The sequence below is a fragment of the Sorex araneus genome, chromosome 4 (assembly GCF_027595985.1).
Source record: "Sorex araneus isolate mSorAra2 chromosome 4, mSorAra2.pri, whole genome shotgun sequence".
Taxonomy (NCBI): Eukaryota; Metazoa; Chordata; class Mammalia; order Eulipotyphla; family Soricidae; genus Sorex; species Sorex araneus.
The window spans coordinates 108619794-108642544 of NC_073305.1; positions in this window are offsets into that span (position 1 = coordinate 108619794).

The following is a 22751-nucleotide window of genomic DNA, read 5'->3' on the forward strand; positions in this document are numbered from 1 at the left end:
ACCATACCTAGTACAATCCACTATTCTGGGGTTCATCAGTTGTTCCAGAATTCAGCCATTGTTAAATAGTGTTATAATGTACATAGCAACTTTCAAATTGATTGTCAGGATGTGGTCACTCTAAATAATCAAATTTTATTTTTTACTCCCTGAATGCAACTCCCAGTTAGTATTGAATCATCAAAAGCAAGGTACATATTAATGAACTAACAACAAAATATGTACATAGGTGTACATAGGTGCTAAACATAGGTGTTTTACAAAAATTATTTACTAATATACTGCCCAATTACTGGAATGGTTAATTAGATGGAATGAACTGTCACTGTCACTGTCATCCCATTGCTCATCAATTTCTTCGAGTGGGCACCAGTAACGTCTCTCATTGTGAGACTTATTGTTACTGTTTTTGGCACATCGATTACACCATGGGTAGCTTGCCAGGCTCTGCCATGTGGGCCATATACTTTTGGTAGCTTGCCAGGCTCTCCAAGAGGGGCAGAGGAATCAAACATGAACACGGGTTGGTCGAGTGCAAGCCCTACCGCTGTACTATCGCTCCAGCCCAATGGAATGAACAATTCACAAATTTAATGTCTGACTTTTTGTACTGTATATGATTGCAATTTTAGCAAAAAGCTAGTACAAACTTATTTCAGTCTTCTAAAGACTACTTTCATATACTGATAAGATTATCTCTTTGATTTCCTACTATAGTCATGATAGAACTATGCTTAAAGACTTACTTTTCTAATCCTCTGATTTATTCTCTCATTCACACATTTCTATGTTTTCGTTAAACTTTTGAAATGCCATTTAAATCAATTTTCTATTCCCATTTCCCAGAGGTCATCATTTGTAATTACAAAAGCTCCTGTTTCTTTTACTACTAGACAGTTTTGGTCCAGTTTTTACACTGCTGTTAGAGTAATTTTTCTACTAATGGAATGATACCAGTCAAAAAATAAAACTATCTAAAAATTAATAAACGTCCAACAAAGTTTTCAATATAAAAGTCTTCTATTTAAAAATGAAATTTTAAAAAATGAGCTTTTTTGGTTGATGGTCAATATTTTTCATGATCTTATTCAAATATTTTTAGTCTATATGCCATTGGATATCCCTACATTGGTGTCATATTCCAGAATTTTCTATAATGATACAGCCTGTTGGTTACCTACTAAATAGTCCTTATTCCTTGCTAAAAGAGTGACATTTTTTTGTTCTAGAAGCAGCTTGCACAGTGCCAGAGGATGAATCATGGTGGAGTCCTTTCCCTTTTGCCAGAGGGTAGTCTGAGGTGATTATGCGGTTCAGCTCTACCCAATTAAATATAGGAGACTTCTGCTGTGGAACATTTGACAAATATTTTTCTTTCTGACAAAAAAGAGACATTAGCAATGGTTTCTCTGTACCCCTTCCTTTTATTGATTCACCGTGAGATATAGTTACAAGCTTTCATGTTTGAGTTACAATCACACAATTATCAAACACCCATCCTCCACCAGTGCACATTTCCCACCACCAATATCCCCAATATACCCCCACTTTTCTCACCCTCCCACTGCCTCAATGGCAGACAATATTCCCCATACTCTCTCCTTTTGGACATTATGGTATGCAATGCAGCTACTGGAAGTTTATCATGTTTGGTCCTTAATCTACTTTCGGCACACATCTTCCATCCCAACCAATTCCTCCATCATTTTTCTTAGTGATCCCTTCTCTATTCCAGCTGCTCTCTCCCCTCCCACTCATGAGGCAGGCGTCCAACTGTGGAGAAATCTTCCTGACCCTTATATCTACTGTCCTTGGTGTTGGTCTTGTGTTATGTTATTTTATACTCCACAAATAAGTGCAGTCCTTCTATATCTGTCCCTCTCTTTCTGACTCATTTCACATAGCATGATTCTCTCCATGTCTATCCACTTATAAGCAAATTTCATTACTTCATCTCTCCTAATATTTGAATAGTATTCCATTGTGTAGATGTACCAAAGTTTCTTTAACCAAGTTGTCTGTTCTTGGGCACTTGGGTTGTTTCCAGATTTTGGCCACAGTGAACAGTGCTGCAATGAACATATAAGTACAGATGTCATTTCTACTGTACTTTTTTGACTCCTCGAGATATATTCCCAGAAATGTTATTGCAGGGTCATATGGAAGCTCAATTTCTAGTTTTTGAAGGAATGTCCATATTGTTTTCAAAGAAAGGTGGATCAGTCAGCACAGCACTGGTTGCTTTTGTTCTTTTGAATGTGTGCCAGTCCCTGTGGTGTGAGGTGATATCTCATTGTTGTTTTGATTTGCATCTCCCTGATGATTATCCCTGGAGCATTTTTTTGTGTGCCTTTTGTCCATTTGCATTTCTTTTTTGAGGAAGTTTCTGTTCATTTCTTCTTCCCATTTTTTGGTGGTCTACCCCTTCCTTATTACCTTCTTATGGAATAAGAACTTGAGGTCTGTTGTGATCGTGTGACAAAGTGAAGCAAGAGTCTTTAAGATAAGGAAGATGGAATAGAAGTATGGGGAAAAAATAGAAGTATGGGGGAAAAATTGGATATTGTAAGATACTAACACAGCTAAAACAACCCTTAAAACTTCCATCAGTATCATTAATACCTTAATACACATAGCTGTTTCCTTTTAACTTTTATTCATCAGTCTCCAGGCATCATTATTATTAATATTATTAATTTTGGCTTTGGTCCCACTTCAGGCTATGCTCAGGGTTTACTTCCTACTCTGTTTTCAGTGATCACTCCTGACAGGGCTCAGGATACTATGGGTATGTTGGAATCAAACCCAGTATTCCTTTTATAAAGCAAATGCCCTACTTGCTGTACTATCACTTTGAACCCCTCAAGCATTATTCTAATATCTAGAATGCAACACGTCTTTACTTATATGGATCAATTTACTTGAACCTAGACTTATTTTTTTTTTACTCTCACCAAATCTATTACTGAATCTCACTATTTAAATTTATAATTTATTTTCATATACATGTGAGTATGCACTCATAAAATATGTTTAATTCTCCCATCAATGTTTCATAAAGTCTTATTAATGTTTGAAACATAATCACGAATTCCCAATCAACTTGCTTGTGCAATTGTATGGTCAATAGAAGATTTGTTTTCCCTCGTGACAAATTCTTTACTTTCCTAAGGACTATACCATTTAATGATTTGTAAGAATTTAGTAATTCCTTTAAGGTAACTGGATTGAAATTTTCTGGAGTGGATAAAAATATTTTGTAAGTGTCTTTGTGTGGGGTGAACTTTACTCATCTTTATTCAGGTGTGTATAGATACACTGCTTACATTCTCTTTTATAATTATTCACGTGAAAAGTGCATGGATATGTGTCATGTGCTTATGTATATTTTACATAAGAGAAGTCACTTGCAGAATAAATTCAATAGCAACACAAACATAAATTAAACTTAATGTGCTTTTTTTGCATAGCTAAAACATATGGGTGCAACTTAGTAGAGAAATAGTCTTGGTAAAGTTAAACCACTGCATGTTATTAACAATATTAGTAGTGAATATTACAAATAATATATCAAATAATAATATTAGTCAAAATTGATATGATGAAAATTTTGAATCTTTAGAAAATACTCAAGCTAATTATACTGCTGGAACAGTAGATAGATGATACACACATCTGACCACAATTTGAAATATTTTACTTGATAAAAGTGTATATTCCTTAGAGTACAGATAAAATTCTTGTTCAAAAATAATTTAAGTGGTTGAATTATCCAAATATTGTGAGTATAAAATTATGACAACAGATATTATGACTAATACTGTATGTCATACCTAAGTATATCTTTTCCACTTGCCTAGATATAATAGTCACTGCTATATAACTACCTATTGCTATGAGCTGTCTGATTAAACTATTATATCTTCTATGGCTTATTACATTGGATTTAATTCCATTTAAGACGGAAGAAAAGAATAAAGGAAGGAAGGAGACAGAAAGGAAGGCAGACATGAAGAGAGTAAGGAATTATAACAAATTTCTGTTGAAAACAAGGGGATTGCCCCCATATATAATTTCTCCAGGTAATTTTCTCCAAATTATTTGTCTATTTGAAGAACGGTTATTGAGAAACCTTTGAGAAGAAGTAAAAAGCTGTAATTTTGGTAAAGATACTGATACATGAATCTAGGAGAAACCTTATGAACAACATTGTTCGAAAAAAAGACGAAAAAGAAGTGAAAAAAGACAAGCCAGCTGTTATCTAGAGCAAGTGTTGCTGATCTGACAACAAAGATTTAAAAATCACTTTTGTGAGATTCTGATTGCTTAAATTAAAAGATAAAAGGACAGAAAATTATTTGAAAATTTTCACATATATATAGAAAAGAATACTTTGCACTCTCAGTGAAAATGTAAATTTGAAAAACAATGAAATACTCCACAGCTATAAAAAATATAAAACAAGACTGTGAAATTTGCCTCTGTGTAAATGGAAGTAGAGGGTATCATGCCACATGAAGCCAGTCAAAAGGAAAGCGACAGATACGGAATGATCTTTCTTATTCGTGTGATATAAAGAAACAGAGTATGGGAATAGAAAATGGTCAAAGACCATACAACCTGACAACTGGACTACAGAGCTGAGCATACCGTGATGGGGAATAAGGGTCTGGGGGGAAGAGAACTTGAGACAATATTAGAGAAAAGCAAAATCCCTGGTGGAAGGTGAAGGTTAGCAGCAGTATGCAAGAGACCCTTTCATTAACAATGTTGTAAATCATAGTGGCTAAAATAGATTAAAATAAACTGACCAATATGAAGTTTCCTCAGAAAATTTAAAATAGAGCTACTGTATGATATAGAAATTCACTTTTGTGTATGTATATTTAAAAAATGAAATCAGGGTCTTGAAAAGATATCAGAATTTCCATGCTCTGGCAGCATTATTCACAACAATAAAGCTAAGATTATAAAACAACCTAACAGTTTTTTATTCAAAGTTCTCCCTGGCGCTGGCAACATTTGGCATTTTACTCCAAGTGTACCTCTCAGGTACAGCATGGTTAATTCTTATATTTTTGTAAGAACTACACACAGAACAAAATGACAATAAACCTATGTTATACTATAAGTTTGTTTAAAAGCTAGTCAGCTAGTGGGAAGTTTTCAACATACAACTATGGTCATCCAATATCTTTAATAATGAATTAATGAATAACTTTGAGTGGAAACCTTTGAATCATAAATATATTGTCTAAAGGAAGAAATAATGAAATACTCTTATCTGTGCAACTAAATATATTGACTGAATAATTTACAGTATATACAAACAATTGAATACTATTTGGTTGTAAGAAAAGATTAAATCATGCAACTTGCCAGTAAATGTATAGATTCAGAAAATATCATGCTGAGTGAAGTTAATCATAGGGAGAAAGACTGACAAAGAGTGATCTCCCTCATATATGTGATATAAAGAAACGTAGTAGGGAACTAACAGTTGCCCAAAGACAATAGAAGGGGATATGAGAACTGTTCTTCAGAAGGAAGCTTACCAAATATTTGGGGCAGGGGCAGGGGTGGGTTTTAAGGATAAGATAGATACAAGAACACAACAATGGTGGAAGGAATGGACAGGTGCTGAAAAGGGGTAAAATATTAAGCATGGAAGCCTACAAGTAACATAAACCACTGTCACTGTCACTGTCATTCTGTTGCTCATCATTTTGTTCGCGAGAGGGGTGGAGGGATGGAACTGGGGTTGGCCTTGTGCAAGGCAAATGCCCTACCCGCTGTGCTATCGCTCCAGTCCAACATAAACAACAATGTCTAAACTTTATAAATTAAGTGCCTGTTATAGAGGTAGGCTGTGGGGGTTGGGGGTGGTATGGTACTAGGGACATTACTGGAAGGAAGTGGACACTGTTGAAGAGATTGGTGCTGGAAAATTTTATGCCTGAAACTTAATCAGGAATAACTTTGTAATTCATGGAGACTAAATAATAAACAAATAAAATAAAGTCTCATACTTGTGAAATTTATAAATAATTTATAATTAAAATTTACATTTATAAAATGTCATATAACAGTAATAACAAAGTATTAACTTTATTTACACTATTTAATTTCAAACAATTCCCATGTTTTATAGCCTAAAAAAACAAACATGTCTGAATGGCAGTAAATTTTAGCCAACAAAAGTTCAAGTGCAAAGGGTCAAGAATAAGTTTATACATGCATGGATAAACATTGCATATATTTCTATTACTAATTATGAATAATGAAATGTAAGTATATTACCATGACTATGTTATAAACAAAACACAATTTTATTTAGCCACAAGAAAGAAGGAAATCATGCTGTTTCTGACAGCATGGATGGGTTCTTGAGAGGCTTGTATATGGAAATTTGGGCAGGTGGGGTTAATATGGAGGTGTTGGCCAAAGGAAATATATATAAGACCTAGTTATAGATGAGTAGTAACACTGTCATCCCGTTGTTCATCAATTTGCTCGAGTGGGCACTAGTAACATCTTCATTGTGAGACTTGTTGTTACTGTTTTTTGGCATATTTAATGTCATGGGTAGCTTGCCAGGCTCTGCTGTGCAAGCGAGATACTCTCGGTAGCTTGCCGGGCTCTCTGAGAGGAATGGAGGAATCAAACCCGGGTTGGCCGTGTGCAAGGCCAATGCCCTACAAGCTGTGCTATCACTCTAGCTCCATGAGATGAGTAAATTCTGAAAAGTTAATATACAACTTGGTGACTGTAGAAACAATAAGAAAATTTATCTTTTGTATTTTAGTTTAGTCAATCAGACTAAATGGTTCAATGTGTGGGCCTGAGAATGATTCCGTTTTGTTTGGGCCCTGTGATGGCATTGGGGTGCTCAGTGGCCTCCATGGCTGAGCACAACAGTTTTCAGGGTACAAATGGGTCAGTAGTATAAAAGACATTCACCTACACACTCTTGTACTGTCTGACCAATTCCAAGAAGTATATCTTAAATGTCTCAGAATAGAAAAAAAAGGACCTGAGATATTGGAAGTGATAATGAACCCTACTGTGATAATCATTTTGCAATGTATGTGTACCAAACCAACACTTTATATATCTTAAAGTTATGTAGCATTGTATTTTAATTGTGCCTCAATAAAGGTAATAAAATATTTCCTAAGAGCCTACTAGAGACTGTCCCTGTGTGGAAACACAGGGAACAAGACGCTTACTTTCATGGAATGTCAATGACCAACATCACCCTAGTAATTTTTCTACCAAGGGTCTTGACCAGATGACAGAACGAAATTTTGAGTTCATTGAATTCGGGTGGAGAGAAAGATTATATGGTGTAGACAGATGATGGTAGATATATTTATGTGGTATTGAAAGTCTATTAGACATTCTCTTTGATAAATCTTATGTTTTATCAAATAAATAAGATATAAACATACAGTGTAATAGTCAGTCACTATAGACGTGGACTTGCATGAAATTAAATGGAATTAATCAGCATAGGGCATATACTATAGTGTAGTACATCCAAATGAAAGTTAGCCTCTGCATCTGGAACTTAAGAGAATTACTTGGGAGATGGGCTGTAATAGGTTTTGGGTAGGAGCAGTGGAACAGTGATGGAAGGAAGTTAACTCTGATGGAGGGTATGGCACTGGAATGTTTTATGCATGAAACCCTAGCATTAACACCATTATAAATCACAGTACCTACTCACAGTACCTACATAGTACTCTCTTGCCCGAGTGCCTAGCTATCTTCCACGGGGCACCTTGGAGGGAGTGGGCTCCAGCTTCCCTCCCCACCCCAAGCAGAATTCCCGAGCCCGAAGACCTCCGGAGCCTAGCCACAGGCATGCTCAAGGCCCCTCTGCACATGTTCGGGCGAGCCTCACGCATGAAAAACCCAGATGTGTGGGATCCAGGGCTGAGACCTCCAAGCCTGCTGGAATTGGGACTGGGCCTCTTTTGCCCAGATTTCCCATTTTCCAGTAGCTAGGCAGGCACACCTAGGGACTGCCCCCAGCCCTATGTAATCCCATCAATGGCCAACACCCAGAGACTTAAAACCAAGCTCTCAGAAGCGCGTGACCACTTCGCAGCTGCGCGAAATCTTATAGCCTAGTTCTTCCTCTGGGAGAATCCGGAAAGCTATTGAGAGTTTCCTGCCCATATGGGAGAGCCTCGAAAACTCCCCATGCTGTATTCCTATGCCAAAACCAGTAACAATGCTGGGTCTCATTCTCCTGACACTGAAAGAGCCTCCAATGCGGCATCGTTGGGAAGGACGAACAAAAAGAGGCTTCTAAAATCTCAGGCCTAGGACGAATGGAGACGTTACTGAGACCGCTCAAGAAATTCGATGATCAACAGGATGATGATGATGATGATGATGATGGTGATGATGATGATGATGACGACCTAAAATAAAATAAGATACCTGAAAATTTGAAAGATTTATTACCACTGCTAGATCAGCTGTTATTTGTCGTAGATTAAGTAGGAGATAAAGGAATGGTAAAGCTTAAATAATGGGTCTGTGATTCCTTGTAGAACTGGGGAGGTTGGAGAAGATGGGTTTAGTAATCCAGATATATATTCATTAGTAACTGCAGGTAATAAAAATAGAACAGAGTTGAGTGTGCCACATCCCCTTTGGTTTTAATTTTGAACAAGAATATTTTGGCAAAATATTGGTTTCCACTATATCACTGGATGTGCAGTTATGAACTTCTGTTGTTATTCAGAGCATGTGAGTCCCTGAAAATAGAAATGAAAATTTGCGTGAGGTTTGACCTTAAGCCTCAATACACACACTTGTTCTTAGTTTAATTTAGAATAAGTGGGCTGTAAAATAACTTTGAAAAATCCATTACTTATCTTGGCACGTACAATTCCAACAAAACACAAAACACTTCTCATTGCATTTATACTATATAGAGGGGACCTACTTTGAGGATCATAATGGACAGAAAGAACATTTAGGAATCTTTTCACTCAGCTGCTCCTTTTTTCTTCTCTAACTTTGGGTTCTATAGATATGCTCAACGATTTTGTGGAGAAAGACAATTTCATGTTCATGAATGTTTTATTAAGAGGAAGTAGTATAGCAAAGATGACCTGTACACACTCTCCTGCTCAGTAAGGAAAAAAAATCCCTTAAGATTAGTCTCAAAATAAAAATATGATTTCTTAGTTTCTTCTCTATTTTAAAAGTAACTTGTCTAGCAATGGAAAACTCATGGAAAGATACATTGCATTCCTTCCTGCTCTGTGTTAACACTTCTAGGGTTTTTTTTTTTCTATTTTAGCACTCTCTCCCAATATAAAATGTGGTTTATTTCAATTGGGTGCATTCTCTCAACACCACTTTGCCATTGCCTGGAATGCTGAACAATGTAAAGTTGCTTTAGTTCTTATTTTTAAATTTCAAAGCATTTTTATATTATAGTTGAAGAATTTTATCATATATAACTTTCATTACACCTAATTATAAACTAAGCAACATTTTATTTTTATTAGATATTGATTATTTACTTTCTTTTCACATTGGGTTGGATTGGTCATCTTTAGTTTTGATTAAAAATACTTTTTTGGTTGAAAAATTTTAAAGTTAAATGAAAATACTTAATTTGCACAAAGCACTAGAATATTCCCTGTTTTCTCCATTACTTTTATTCCCAGTGAACATTGTACTATTCCTAACAATTTGATGAGGGCGATGAAGTGAATTAGTCCTCCAGATTTTGAAGTCTAGTGGATTTATGCCCTTTTGGAAACATTTCTTTTGTCCCAGGAATGTCAAAGCTGGCAACTTTTTGATGGTAATTGAATTCTCCATCTGTCCCATACATTTAAAACAGTTGCAAAGTGAAGAATGGATTTCATACCATGAAGTAGGCTTTTCCTTTTTTGTGTTTCCAATATTATTTCCCTAAGGAAGAATCATCTGCCAGTTGGCCTAGAATGTTCAGGTAGAATTGTTAAATTCCTTGATAAATAAATCTTAAGGAAGCTTAAAAATGATAAACACATATATAAATGCATTTATGCATTTATGTATGCACAATGCACTCTTGAGTTTCTGTATTAGGGTATATTAGATTAGGACTTCTTATATTTTTTCCACTTATTTTTGCCTGGTAAATGCAATTTGCATGAGCAATGCCAGAAACACCTCGGACTCATTACATGTTTGATTTTGAATTAATTTTTTTTAGTGCACATTCAGAAAAATTTTACAGTTGTCATATTTTTCACAATCCTCACATTCAGTTAAGAGATCCCATATGGGTTCATGACCCACAGTTTAACAAGCTAGGGATTAAATTATGCTCTAGTGGCAAATATACCCCAGATGTATACTGGGTTGACATACACAGTCTGCTGCAAGTGTCACACCAGGACAGTTTCCTTCCTAATATAGCCTCAGAGATCCAGAATGACAGAGCACATAATTTCCAGGACAAGCTAGAGCCAGAGAGTAAAGCAGAAACTTTTTCACTGCTTTAACCCAGAAGTGACAGGTTCACTTCTTTTGAATCTAAGCAAGTCACAAGGCTTACTTAATGTGGGAAATCAGCGGGTAAGAGAGAATATCTAGAAATAAATCTAGAAATGGGTGAGCACTGGTAATCTCTATTACAGTTTTGTCTTATGAAAAATTTATCTCTCAATATTTTAGTCTTTCTGGTGTGGCATATAACACATGATTTATTATCCAGATATGTAATATAAAGTTTATTTAGTAATTTACTTTGAAAGAGAAAATATACGCAACATTGGGGGAGTTTGCCATTAAAAAACATTTATGTGTAAAATAAAGGTTATTTAAAGAATATTGTATTATAAAAATGATTGCTAAATGTTTTGATATAAAAGGTAGAAAGGATATAGTACTATATATTCTTAGTTTTCTGAGAAATATTAAAAATATTAAAATATCTAACATATAAAACATCTGTATCTGTGGGTAAATGATTTAAGTTTCCTAAGACTTCTTTCCATTTTTCATTAAATGGTGGCGCGAAGGTAATAGAATTCCTAAGGCAGAAGATTGTTGTCATTTTTAGAAAGATAATATTACTAAAGCACTGTGATTTTAAAGGTTATTTATAGTTGATTTTTAGACATACAACATTCCAGCACTGATCCCACCACCAGTGTCAATTTCCATCTACCAATGTTCCCAGGTTCTTCCTCTACTGCCAGCCTCCACCAGGTCTCCATCTTGACAGGCACTTTTAAAAATTTGGTTATTGAAGTTTGGGTCTTATAATGTCAGTGTTCTTGACTCTGCTTTGGGAATTTAGCTCTATCATTCCTTAACACCACAGATGAATATAAATCCCCTTGACCCTTGCTTTCCACTGCTTATCATCTGTCTCATCTGTTCTTGCCCTCCACTCTCTTTCCTTCTCTTTCCTATACACTGAAGTCAAAGGTCACCTAGGTATCCCCCTTTTAAAACACTGAGTTCCATCACACAGTTATTCTAAATACCATATATAAGTGATATCACCTTGTGTTTGTCCTTCTTCTTTGGGCTTACTTCATTTAACTTAATATCTTTAACATAACATAATCAGGATCATGAAATCCCATTAATCATCGATTTATCGAGTGGGCTCAGTAAGCTCTCCATTCATCCTTTCCCTGAGATTTTAGAAGTCTTGGCCCTCTCAATGATGTCACACTGGAGGCTCTTTCAGGGTCAGGGGAATGGGATCCAGCTTGTTACTGGATTTAGCATATGAATACACCATGGGAAGCTTGCAAGGCTGTCCCATGTGGGCAGGAAACTCTCAGTAGCTTGCTAGTTTCTCCCAATGGGAGAAGTAGGTTATAAGATATTGCGTGGCCACTTCTGGGAGCTTGCTTTTAAGTCTCTGGATGTTGGCTGTTGATAGGATTACACACACCTGGGTTCCTCTGCCAGTAGCTTCATGCGTGAGGCTTGTCCGAACATGTGGAGAGGGGCCTCAAGCATGGCTGTATCTAGGTTCTAGTGGTCTTCGGCACCAGGAGGTCTGCTGGGGGTGGGGAGGGAAGCTGGAGCCCATCCCCTCTGAGGGGCCCCGGATTACATAACATAATTGCATAACAATTACATATTATAATTACATAACAACTGTTATGTAATTGTTATGTAAAAAATTACATAACATAATATCTTTAAAATTTAACATAGTATCTTTCAGTTCCTTCAATGTTGCTGAAATTTTATCAGTTCTTACAGCTTTGTAGTATTACTTGTGTATACCACATCTTCGTGATCCATTGATCTGTTGCCAGACATCTAGGTTGATTCTAAATCTTAACTATTATACTGAGTGCTGCAGTGAATAATGGTGCATATATGTACTTTTTGAATGAAATTTTTTTCAGTTCTGGGGATAGATACTCAATGGTGAAATTGCTGCTCACATGACAGCTCAATTCTGAGCTTACTGACTATAGGATAACATCTACCTTAAATGTCCTTTCTATATGGATACAGGAAGAGAGTTAATATTATGCTTTGTAACTTGGGAGTTGATTGACACCAATAATATTTACTCCTGGGCGTCTGCTTTCTCGACTCAGTTGCCCTTAGTTCCTGGCACCCCAAAAGCAGGGTCCCAATAGGGACTGAATGGACACAGGGCAAGCTGTGAGCTACCCTGTCATCAAAATGGGCCAGGCCAAAGACCATAATACTCAAATATGAGTTGAGAACATGGTCATAGACAAATGCTGTTATGATCCAAAAGTAATGACGAGACTAGGACCCTGCTGGGTTTAGGAAGACTAACCTGGCCTGAGGACTGTGGTCTGGAATATATAGTGAATGTCCTCAGGAAGAACCAAACTTTAAGTTTGATGTATCTCTTACTGTGCTCATACAGAATGACATTGCTAGAAATATTTGAAGTAGATTTACTACAACTAATTAAGTGGATTACTAGCTGAGGAAAGAAGAAAGCAATACACCCTGGAGGGGATCCTGCCCTTAAGTGGATCTCCTTGTAATCTTGAATAATCTCCTCAGATGAGATTTTATCCTTGAGTTAATCTCCTGGAGGAGTGGTCTTACCCCTCATTGTTGACTTGTTAATGTTCAACCCACCTATGTGTCACCACCCTATGTGATTACTGTATAAACTACGACTGTAAGAGTGGAGGGGGTCAGAGTCAGAAGTAAGGGTCAGAGTCAGAACTGAGAGCGGGTCAGAGTCAGAAGTAAATCAGAAGTAGGGGAGAGTCAGAAGTAAGAATCAGAGTCAGAGGTGAGAGCGAGAAGGGCTCCAGAGAGAGAAGCAGAAGGGCTCTAGAGAAAGAAGCAGAAAGGCTCCAGAGCGCACGCGCAAGAGAGAGAGATCAGAAGAGACCAGAGGAGAAACAACAGAGACAGAGAGAGATTGGAAGAGACCAGAGGAGAGACTACAGAGACAGAGTCAAAGATAGAGAGACAGAAAGAAGAGAGCACAGCAGCACACACAGAAGCAGAGCACAAACGAGTAGCCATTCCGATCCGGTCCATACACAGCAGCTTGAGAGCACCAAATGTGAGTACGGTGAGAGAAAGGCAGAAAGAGAGAGAAAGAGAGAAAAGAGAGAGAGCCACTCCAAGAGCCCGCAAACACACATCATCACACCACTTCCGTGTGCGCTTATGTTTTTTAACAACTGACAATCCTGTATACTGTTTTCCATAAGGGTTGGACCAGATAACATTCCTACATTCAGTATATGACAGTTCCATTTTCATCACATCCCTGACAACAGAGATTTTTCCCAGTATTTTTGAGATGTGACTTTCTCATTGGTGTAATATGATATCTTATTATCATCTTGACTTGGACTTCCCTGAATATAAATGACGAGCAATTTTTTTTTTTATGTGCCTGTTGACTCAGAGGAGTGTCTGTTTATTTCCTCTCCCCGTTTTCTTTATGGAGTTTTAGTGTTTTTTTTTTTTTTGCTTTTGTTGATCTTTGTATTTTATAGAACCTGGAAATTTACCTTTTATCTGAACGCAAATACTTTTACCTGCTCAGTTGTCTTTGAATTTTAGCCCGTGTTTCATTTGCAATATAGAAGCTTTTAAGTTTGATGCAGTACCATGTGTTTAGATTCTGAAGTTTGGTCAATGGCATTGTGTCACTGAAGACTCTTTTGAGATCTAAGTCAGCATTTGCCTATATTTCCCTCAATGTGCTTTAGAGACTTAGGTCATACCTCAAAGTCTTTGATTCACTTTAACTTATAGGATATGAAATATGAACTCAACCTTATTTTCTTATGCGTGATATTCCAATTCTTCCAAATCCTCCCTGAGAGCCGACTGTCTGGAGTCCAAAGAATGGGGTGTTTGCCCCCTAGTCAGGTTCTTCTGAATTAGTGTCTGCAGCCTGTCCAGAGTGTCCAAATTATATACTGTGCAACCCTGGATCCAGTCCTAGTTACTTTTGGATCCACCACTGCAGTCACTACTGGGGCCCAGAAGGCACTGAGTGGCCAGCAGGTCAACCTGGACCTGTGGGGCAAATGCATCAGCAGCCTGATGGTGCCCTCAGGCTTGCTGACACCCCAAAATTACCGCTGTGCCTCTGGCCAGACTCCAACAACTATAATCAAGTTTCTTGAGGAGCTAAACAGCCTAAAGTTAGGTATGTGGGAGCCATGCCCACAAACCACTTCCAGCTAGCCATATAAGTTCATCTCTTGGCCATGCTTCAGAGTGCTATAAATAAATATTGATTGAAATAGATCAGAAGCCACAATTAATCACAAACTAGCACAAGACTATACAAACAGGGTAAACTGGAGTGGGGAGGGGTCAGCCTGTTGCCCACCCAAGCAGAGCCCCCAGCAGCCACTTGCTTCCACAATCCAAAATTGCCACTATGTTCTGAGCAGACACACTACACTGTCCCAGGACAGACCTCATGGAGATATTAACCTAATGAAAATTTGGAATTGTAGGTTTTTCTGACTGAAATCTTCAGTCTTTCTGGGAGTCAAGATGGGTTACCTCCCCACTCATTCCTCTATTTTTGAAAGCACCAACACTCACCCCCATGAACCAACTCCAGCACCACCATGCAAGCTCTTCCAAAGGCCATGCTTCAGAGATCCATAAATAACTCTCAAAGGAGACCAGAAGCCATAATTAATCTCGGACCCATGCAGGACTGTACTAAAGGAGTATATTGGAGGATGGTAGGTTAGCCTGGTGTCCCCCCAAGGAGACCCCCTGGCAGCCACTTGCTTCCACAATCCCAAATCGCAGCCATGACCAAGCCGGATTTTATAATAATGGATTTTCAATATATTAAGCACATCAAATAAATTGAGATATATCAATAGATTTTAGACACCAGAAGGTAGAGAGGTTATGATTCAAAAAAAAAGTTTCTCTTCTAGTATGATATGCCAATATCTTAACATTTTAGAACTTAATATTTGTAAGTGTTTGATTCTAACAGTTTCTGAGTCTCTAGTGGTCCTAATTAATTAAATTGATTTTTGTATGTAAGTTGTTGAAATTTTATGCAAATAGCACAGGAACTCTTTTAGTCACATCTTTAGTAAGGCCATTGAAGAGTTTACTTCAGAGATAAAAAAATATAAGTATTTAAGCTCGTTAGTTTATAGTTTGCTGCAGGTTCACTTTAGGTTGACCTTGCCACCACTCACTACTTTTGGATTAGCTCTGGACTGGGGTGATAGCACAGGGGGTAGGGTATTTGCCTCGCACATGGGTTTGATTCCTCAGTACCCCTCGGAGAGCTTGGCAAGCTATTGAGAGTATCCTGCCTACACGGCAGAGCTTGGCAAGCTACCCATGGTGTATTAGATATGCCAAGAACAGTAACAACAAGTCTCACAATGGAGAAATTACCAGTGCCCGCTATAGCAAATCGATGAACAACGGGATGACAGTGCTACAGTGCTAGGACAGTGCTACAGTGCTATGTAAGCTCTAAACTTAAAGCACAAATACAATTTCTCTTTTTAGTTTGCTCCTTTCTCCTCTATTCCACTTTGCTCTCATTTATATTGTAGTAATAAACACTTGATGTCATGCAATATCCTCCTAGGAGCAATTGAATGTGCAAAACTCTGGGAAAAGAATGTGAACTCTAAATCAAATTTTTTATTTTACCCAGGAGGTACTACTGTAATGCTTGTGAGCCAGATTAGACAAAGGAAAAATTTTAATTTTCATCATTAGCTTTTAAGTTGTCACTTTAAATATTCTCTTCTTTTTTGATGTGTGATGTTAATTTTCCCAATTTTGTAAAATATTACAAATATAAAATGTTTTTCTATAAAATGAAGAATTTCAAAAAACAAAATTCTAATGATATGCCTTGAAGCCCAGTTGATAAACTCCTTTCTAGGCCACCCTAGCTTAATCATTCCAGAATTATACTATATATTTATTATGTATTCATTTTTTTTGCCACAGCTGGTGGTGGTCAGAACTTACTCCTGGCTCTGTATTATTATAATGGATCACTCCTGGTGTTGCATAGGGCACTATATGGAGTGCCAGGGATAGAATCAGCTCAGTTACATGCAACACAAGCACCCTCCTGCTGTGATATTGCTCCGGTCTGTTATGTATTCATTTTTATCTTTTAAGTCACAACTGTGTCTTATTTAGAGCACTGATTTTATCTTTTATTTAAAATAATATTTATTTAAAATAATATGCCATGTCATTTGAATGTACTTGAACTTTGACGATAAAACCCCAATGTATGTGTTTAGTATCATCTGGACTTTTCCTTCGATAATTATGATAACTTCTAAGTCATGAATAGTCTTAGCTTCTAACTTTAATTCAACAATGTTATTATTTTAATTGTTAAAATTATTATTTTTATGGTACCTGAGGCCCTTACAAGCTGGTATATTTGTATAATCATAATCATGACTATAAAGAAGCATCTTATGTACATATGCAAATTCTTTGGTGAGATTTGGCTACATCCAATGGTACTCAGAGCTTACTCTTTGCTCTGTGCTCAGGGATCACTCATGAGGTACTCAGGGGACCATATGGGATACCATGGGTCCAACCCTGGTCAGCCATGTGCAAGGAAAGCTCCCAGCCTACCATAAATTGCTCCACCCGAATATACGCAAATTATGAATATAATTTAGGTTTGAATGTATTTTTCCCTTGTCTCAAAACACATGAATGAATAGAACAGTTGAGAAAACTGAGGTTAAGTTGTCTGAAATTACACAAGTAATGTTAAAGTCAATATATGATTTGCAGAAGTATATGCTCAAGTAATCTCAATCTAAACACATAAGGTTTGAAAGAATTCCACAGCAAGAACTAATAGACTGTAGCATCAGAAAATGAAGTTCAAATTTCATACATGGTATTTACTATGTCTATTAGTTAATATATCCAGAGTCAGCTATTCATCTATAATGAGAAAAACAATAGCAGTTTTATGGTGGTTTATTATTTTATGAAAACAAATGTAAAAAATGTTAAGTATGTAACACCATACCTAAGTAGCAACTCAACATACTTTATAAATATCCTAAAATATAATATCCAATATATCAAATATAATAAATAAACATTTTAAATATTCTATTTTCTTAGTTGGAGAAAAATTAAGTAATTTGAAAAAGCAAGGAATCATTTACAACAAATTTATGATTTCAAATTCACCTCTTTTTAATTCTTTAGATAAATTTCTAGAATAGAACATAAAAGATTGGTTTTTTTTTTTTTTTTTTTTTGCTTTTTGGGTCACACCTGGCGATGCACAGGGGTTACTCCTGGCTTTGCACTCAGGAATTACCCCTGGCCGTGCTCAGGGGACCATATGGGATGCTGGGATTTGAACCCGGGTCGGCCGCGTGCAAGGCAAACGCCCTACCCGCTGTGCTATCTCTCCAGCCCCAAAGATTGGTTTGATGTTCTCATGTACACATATATCGCAACAGTATGAATGTCTACAGTCGACTAAAATGAACATATTTTAATAAATACATATCTGCGTTAATATTACTCTTTTTGTATTATTGCACTCAATTCTAGTTTTTACTTGTTACTTATCAAAGTAATCACTTTGTGAAGATAGACGGTCGGCAATTACACCACCACTTCCGCTTCGCTGATGACATCGTTCTCATAACACCAACCATTAGCCAAGCAGCACAAATGCTGACCGACTTCGACCACGAGTGTGGAAAGGTCAGATTGCAGCTGAAATTCAACAAGATGATGTTCATGAAAAACTGGTCCCTGAAGCTCCATTTGTTCTCAATGGAACGAACATCTTGAATGCAGCAGCTATGTGTACCTGGGTCGAGAAATCAACATGAGGAACGACTTGGTGCCAGAACTGCGCAGGAGGAAGAGAGTGGCGTGGAATGCCTTCAAGAGCATCGAAGAGGTGGTTAAGCGAATGAAGAACCTCCGCCTCTGGGCACATCTTTTCGATTCCACCATTCTTCCTGCATTAACATATGCCTCAGAGACCTGGGCCCTACGCAAACAGGATGAGAATGCTATTAGGATATCCCAAAGAGGAATTGAAAGAGCTATGCTGGGAATATCATGTCTCACTCAAGTGAGAGAAGGAATCCGGAGTTCTGACCTCTGTCAACGGCAAAAGTCAAGGATGCTGTCTCATTTGCCAAGGCATCAAAAATCAGATGGGCCGATCATGTAATGCAATTCAGAGATGACCACTGGACTAGAGCTGTTACTGACTGGATTCCACAGGCATCAGAAGACCTCGTGGCTGCCCACCAATTAGATGGTCAGATTTCTTTATCAAATCCCTGAATGGATGATTTTAGGCTCTTCCTGTTCCTGGAGAGAGCAGATATCATTGGGTTGCACTAGCTCTCGACAAGAACAAATGGGGACATTACTGGCGCCCACTCGAGCAAATCAAAGATCAACGGGACTAAAAGTGATACAAGTGATACTTATCAAAGTAACCACTTATTTCCCAAGTAAACAAGCCGTGAAATCGAAGACAGAAAAAATGATTTGCAAGTATGATTTCCTCACAATATTTTCACAGGTTATTATGTAAGATTTAAGAAGTCAGTGGCAGGTACAGCTTACCTACAGACCTTTTTTTTGTTTTAACTTTTGGTTTTGGACCACACCTTGCAGCTTTCTCAGAGCTTACTCCTGACTCTGAGTGACTGCTTTTGGCCTGGCTTAGGGATTTATATGTGGTGCCAGGAACTGAAGCCAGGTATAATGTATATAAGACAAGCACCGTACCCACTGTACCATTGTTTCAGCTCCATTATTTATAGACTTTGGAGAGTTTATATTATTTCAAAATATGCATAGTATTAAAATATTAAATTTAACACTAATAATATATATGTATATACACACATAGATAAATATGTATATATGTGTATGTATATATGAGCTATACAGATCCTACGTTAATAAATTATATTTTTGCTCACCTAGGTAATAATATTATTAGGTAGGAGAGTCATAATACATAATATACTTGAAGAAAGGAAATACAGAGAAAAGAAATGAATTGCCCAAAATTACATAGTAAGCCAGGGGTAACTTTTGGGTTTGTCTGATGCTAAGGCATTTCCTTTAAAAGTCCAGATTATTCTGCTAAATAAGTTTAATTTTTGGTGTTTGGATTAATTATTCAATATTTCTAACTTGATTCAATCTGAACAAATAGTAAAAATACATAAACAAACAACAAAAAAACCCAACAATGGTGATTGGATGTGTGTGGGGAGATTCTTCTCCTCCGTGAGAACAACACAGCAGTAGTAAGCAAAGAAGCCAGAGGAGGGAACACACTATAAAACACTATGAATACAGAGTCATTCAAATTTCCATGAAAGAAAATAACAGCTGAAAAGATAGCACAGTGGGAATGGTGCTTGTCTTATATACATCATTCCAGGAAAATACAGTTTGACAAAATCAAATACAATAGCTAAATATGTTAGCATAATAAAATTACACTATGTAAATTAATTGCATAAATATGAAACTTTTCCTGAGAAGCAATGGCAAGAAAATTTTGGTTCTGATTCTCTCAAGCCTTCTGGTCTCTTTAGGTCTTCATTTTCCAAGTCTCTCATTCTTCAGTTCTCCATATATGTTGTGATATACTTTCTAAACCACATTATTGTCAAAAAAATTTTTCGTGGTAATACATTGGCGGGACTGGAGCGATAGCACAGCGGGTAGGGTGTTTGCCTTGGACGTGGCCAACCTGGGTTCGTTTCCCCTGTCCCTCTCAGAGAGCCCAGTAAGCTACCAAAAGTATCCTGTCCACATGGCAGAGCCTGGCAAGGTACCCGTAGCATATTCCGTACGCCAAAAACAGTAACAACAAATCTCAACAATGGAGACGTTACTGGGGCCCACTCGAGCAAATCGATGAGCAACGGTATGACAGTGACAATGACAGTGAACCTGGCTGAACCATGAACCCTGCCCATGTCATGTCTATATTGCATTGTATCTTAGAATATATGTAATTCTCTCATTGTCAGCTCAGGAAGATAGTGACTATATGATTACATATAAAGATTTCTTATTATAGATAAGAAAAAATAGAATAGAAGTTTTATTTGGATAATTTTATTTAGTAAATTTGCTACAATATATCTTTATCTTGATATATTATGCCTAAAAAAATTTGGGCCTGACCAAAGATCATAAAGGTTCCTCTGATATTTTCTTTAAGAAATTTGAAGTTTACTTTAAGGCCCTCCCCCCCAACCTCCATGGTGAAGAGCCTCTGATGCAATGCTGATGGGGTCTGGGACCCACTGCTGGAGACACTTAGCTTTTCTGGCCTTGTTTTGACTGTGGTCGGCAGTGATGAGCCACCAGTCCTCTCAGGTAGTGCTTCTTGCCATGCAGTGCTGGGGTATGAATTGGGTCCTTGTGCTTTGTACAAATGTGGAGATGACTCTGACCTATCTTTGTGATACATTTACATTCAGTTTTATATACTATTTGCACTAATGTTTAAAATTTATTTATATTTTTGGCTTTTTGGATCATACCCAGTGATGCTCAGGGGTTAATTCTGGCTGTGAACTTAGAAATTACTCCCAGTGATGCTCAGGGAACCATAAAAGATGTCACCACCACGTGCAAGACAAACACCTTACTCACTGTACTATCACTCTGCTCCCAGGAATTAATTTTTGGTTGTTATTTTTGTGTCATATCTGACAGTACTCAAGAGCTACTTGCATCTCTGTATTCAGGGGTCACTCCCAATGGTGTCTCAGGTACCATGTGAGGATCAAATGTAGGCCTTCAGCATGCAAAGCTTACACACTATATTTCCTTGAGCTATCTAGCCTTTTAGTTAATTTTTATTAACTAAATTTTTATTAACTAAAATAATATTGCTAATATTTTTTGCATTTTGGGTCACATGCAGCCATGCACAGGGGTTATTCCTGGCTCTGCGCTCAGGAATTACTCCTGGCGGTGCTCCAGGGACCATATGGGATGCTGGGAATTGAATCCAGGTTGGCCGAGTGCAAGGCAAACGCCTTACCCATTGTGCTATTGCTCCAGCCCCTAGCCTTGTAGTTAATTTTTGTAACAAGATTGAACTTCATTTGTTTTATTCATGAATATCTAATTATTCCAATAAAGTTTTTGATAGGACTATTCTATATTTGTTGATTGGTTTTGTATTATTATAAAGCAATCAATGTTCCCATGACTGAATTTTTAAGGAGTATATTTAGTTTTATTAATCAATCCTGTACTTTGATGAGTACCACACAGCCTATACTACAGAGTTTAACTAATTCATATTCTATCTGCGTATTTTTAGATAATTTCACCATGGTTGGGTTACTTTACTCACACATTTGTACTAAATAGTACTCAATTTCAATTGATATTCAAGATGCACCCTCCTGCAACTCTTGCACTGTTCACTCTTCTCTCTCTCTCTCTCTCTCTCTCTCTCTCTCTCTCTCCCCTCTGTCTCATACTATTTCTTCTCAATTCTAGCTGCCCTGTCTCCTCTAATTTCATTTCTGTCTTTTTACCATAAGTAGTTTGCCAGTTTGTGTGGTCTCCTACTCCTTACATTGAAACCTGAAAAATAAATTCAGATTAATATCCTGAGGAGATTATAGATCTCATTTGTTTTCTATCTCTTGGGAACAGTGATTTTGATTGCCTGGTGTCTTATAAGTACTTTCACAGATAATTCTGTCCATTTTTCACTGTTTCAGGGAAGAGGATAAATTTACGGGTTCCTTTTAAATTCATTTTTGCCCAAAACAAAAATTTGAGATAGTTCTTAATTCGCAAATAAGTTCCAGTCTAAATATCACTTTAAAATATAAAAAAATACATTGGTATCACTGTCTGAAATATTAACACCTGAAATATACCAGGGTTGTTACTTATTAAAATAATGATGATAAACAGTGTTTTTCTTAGAAGCCTTGAAAATAATTTTAGTCTCGTAACCTTGCCTTAAAAGAAATAAGGGTGAAATAAATAAGAATAAGGTAATAACCTAATGATAAAAAAATAGTGTTCAGTTTCTCTTTACATTGTTGTGCTTTTTCAAGGTAACTCAAACCTGTGTGAGAGTACAAATTTATTTGGAACAGAAAGATTCTGAATTAAATCTTGATAGACATAAGATTTAAGGAAGAGAGAAATCTAGTAAAGAGCTAATCCAATGAAGGGATCTGAGTCAAACAGTCTGAAGTTGT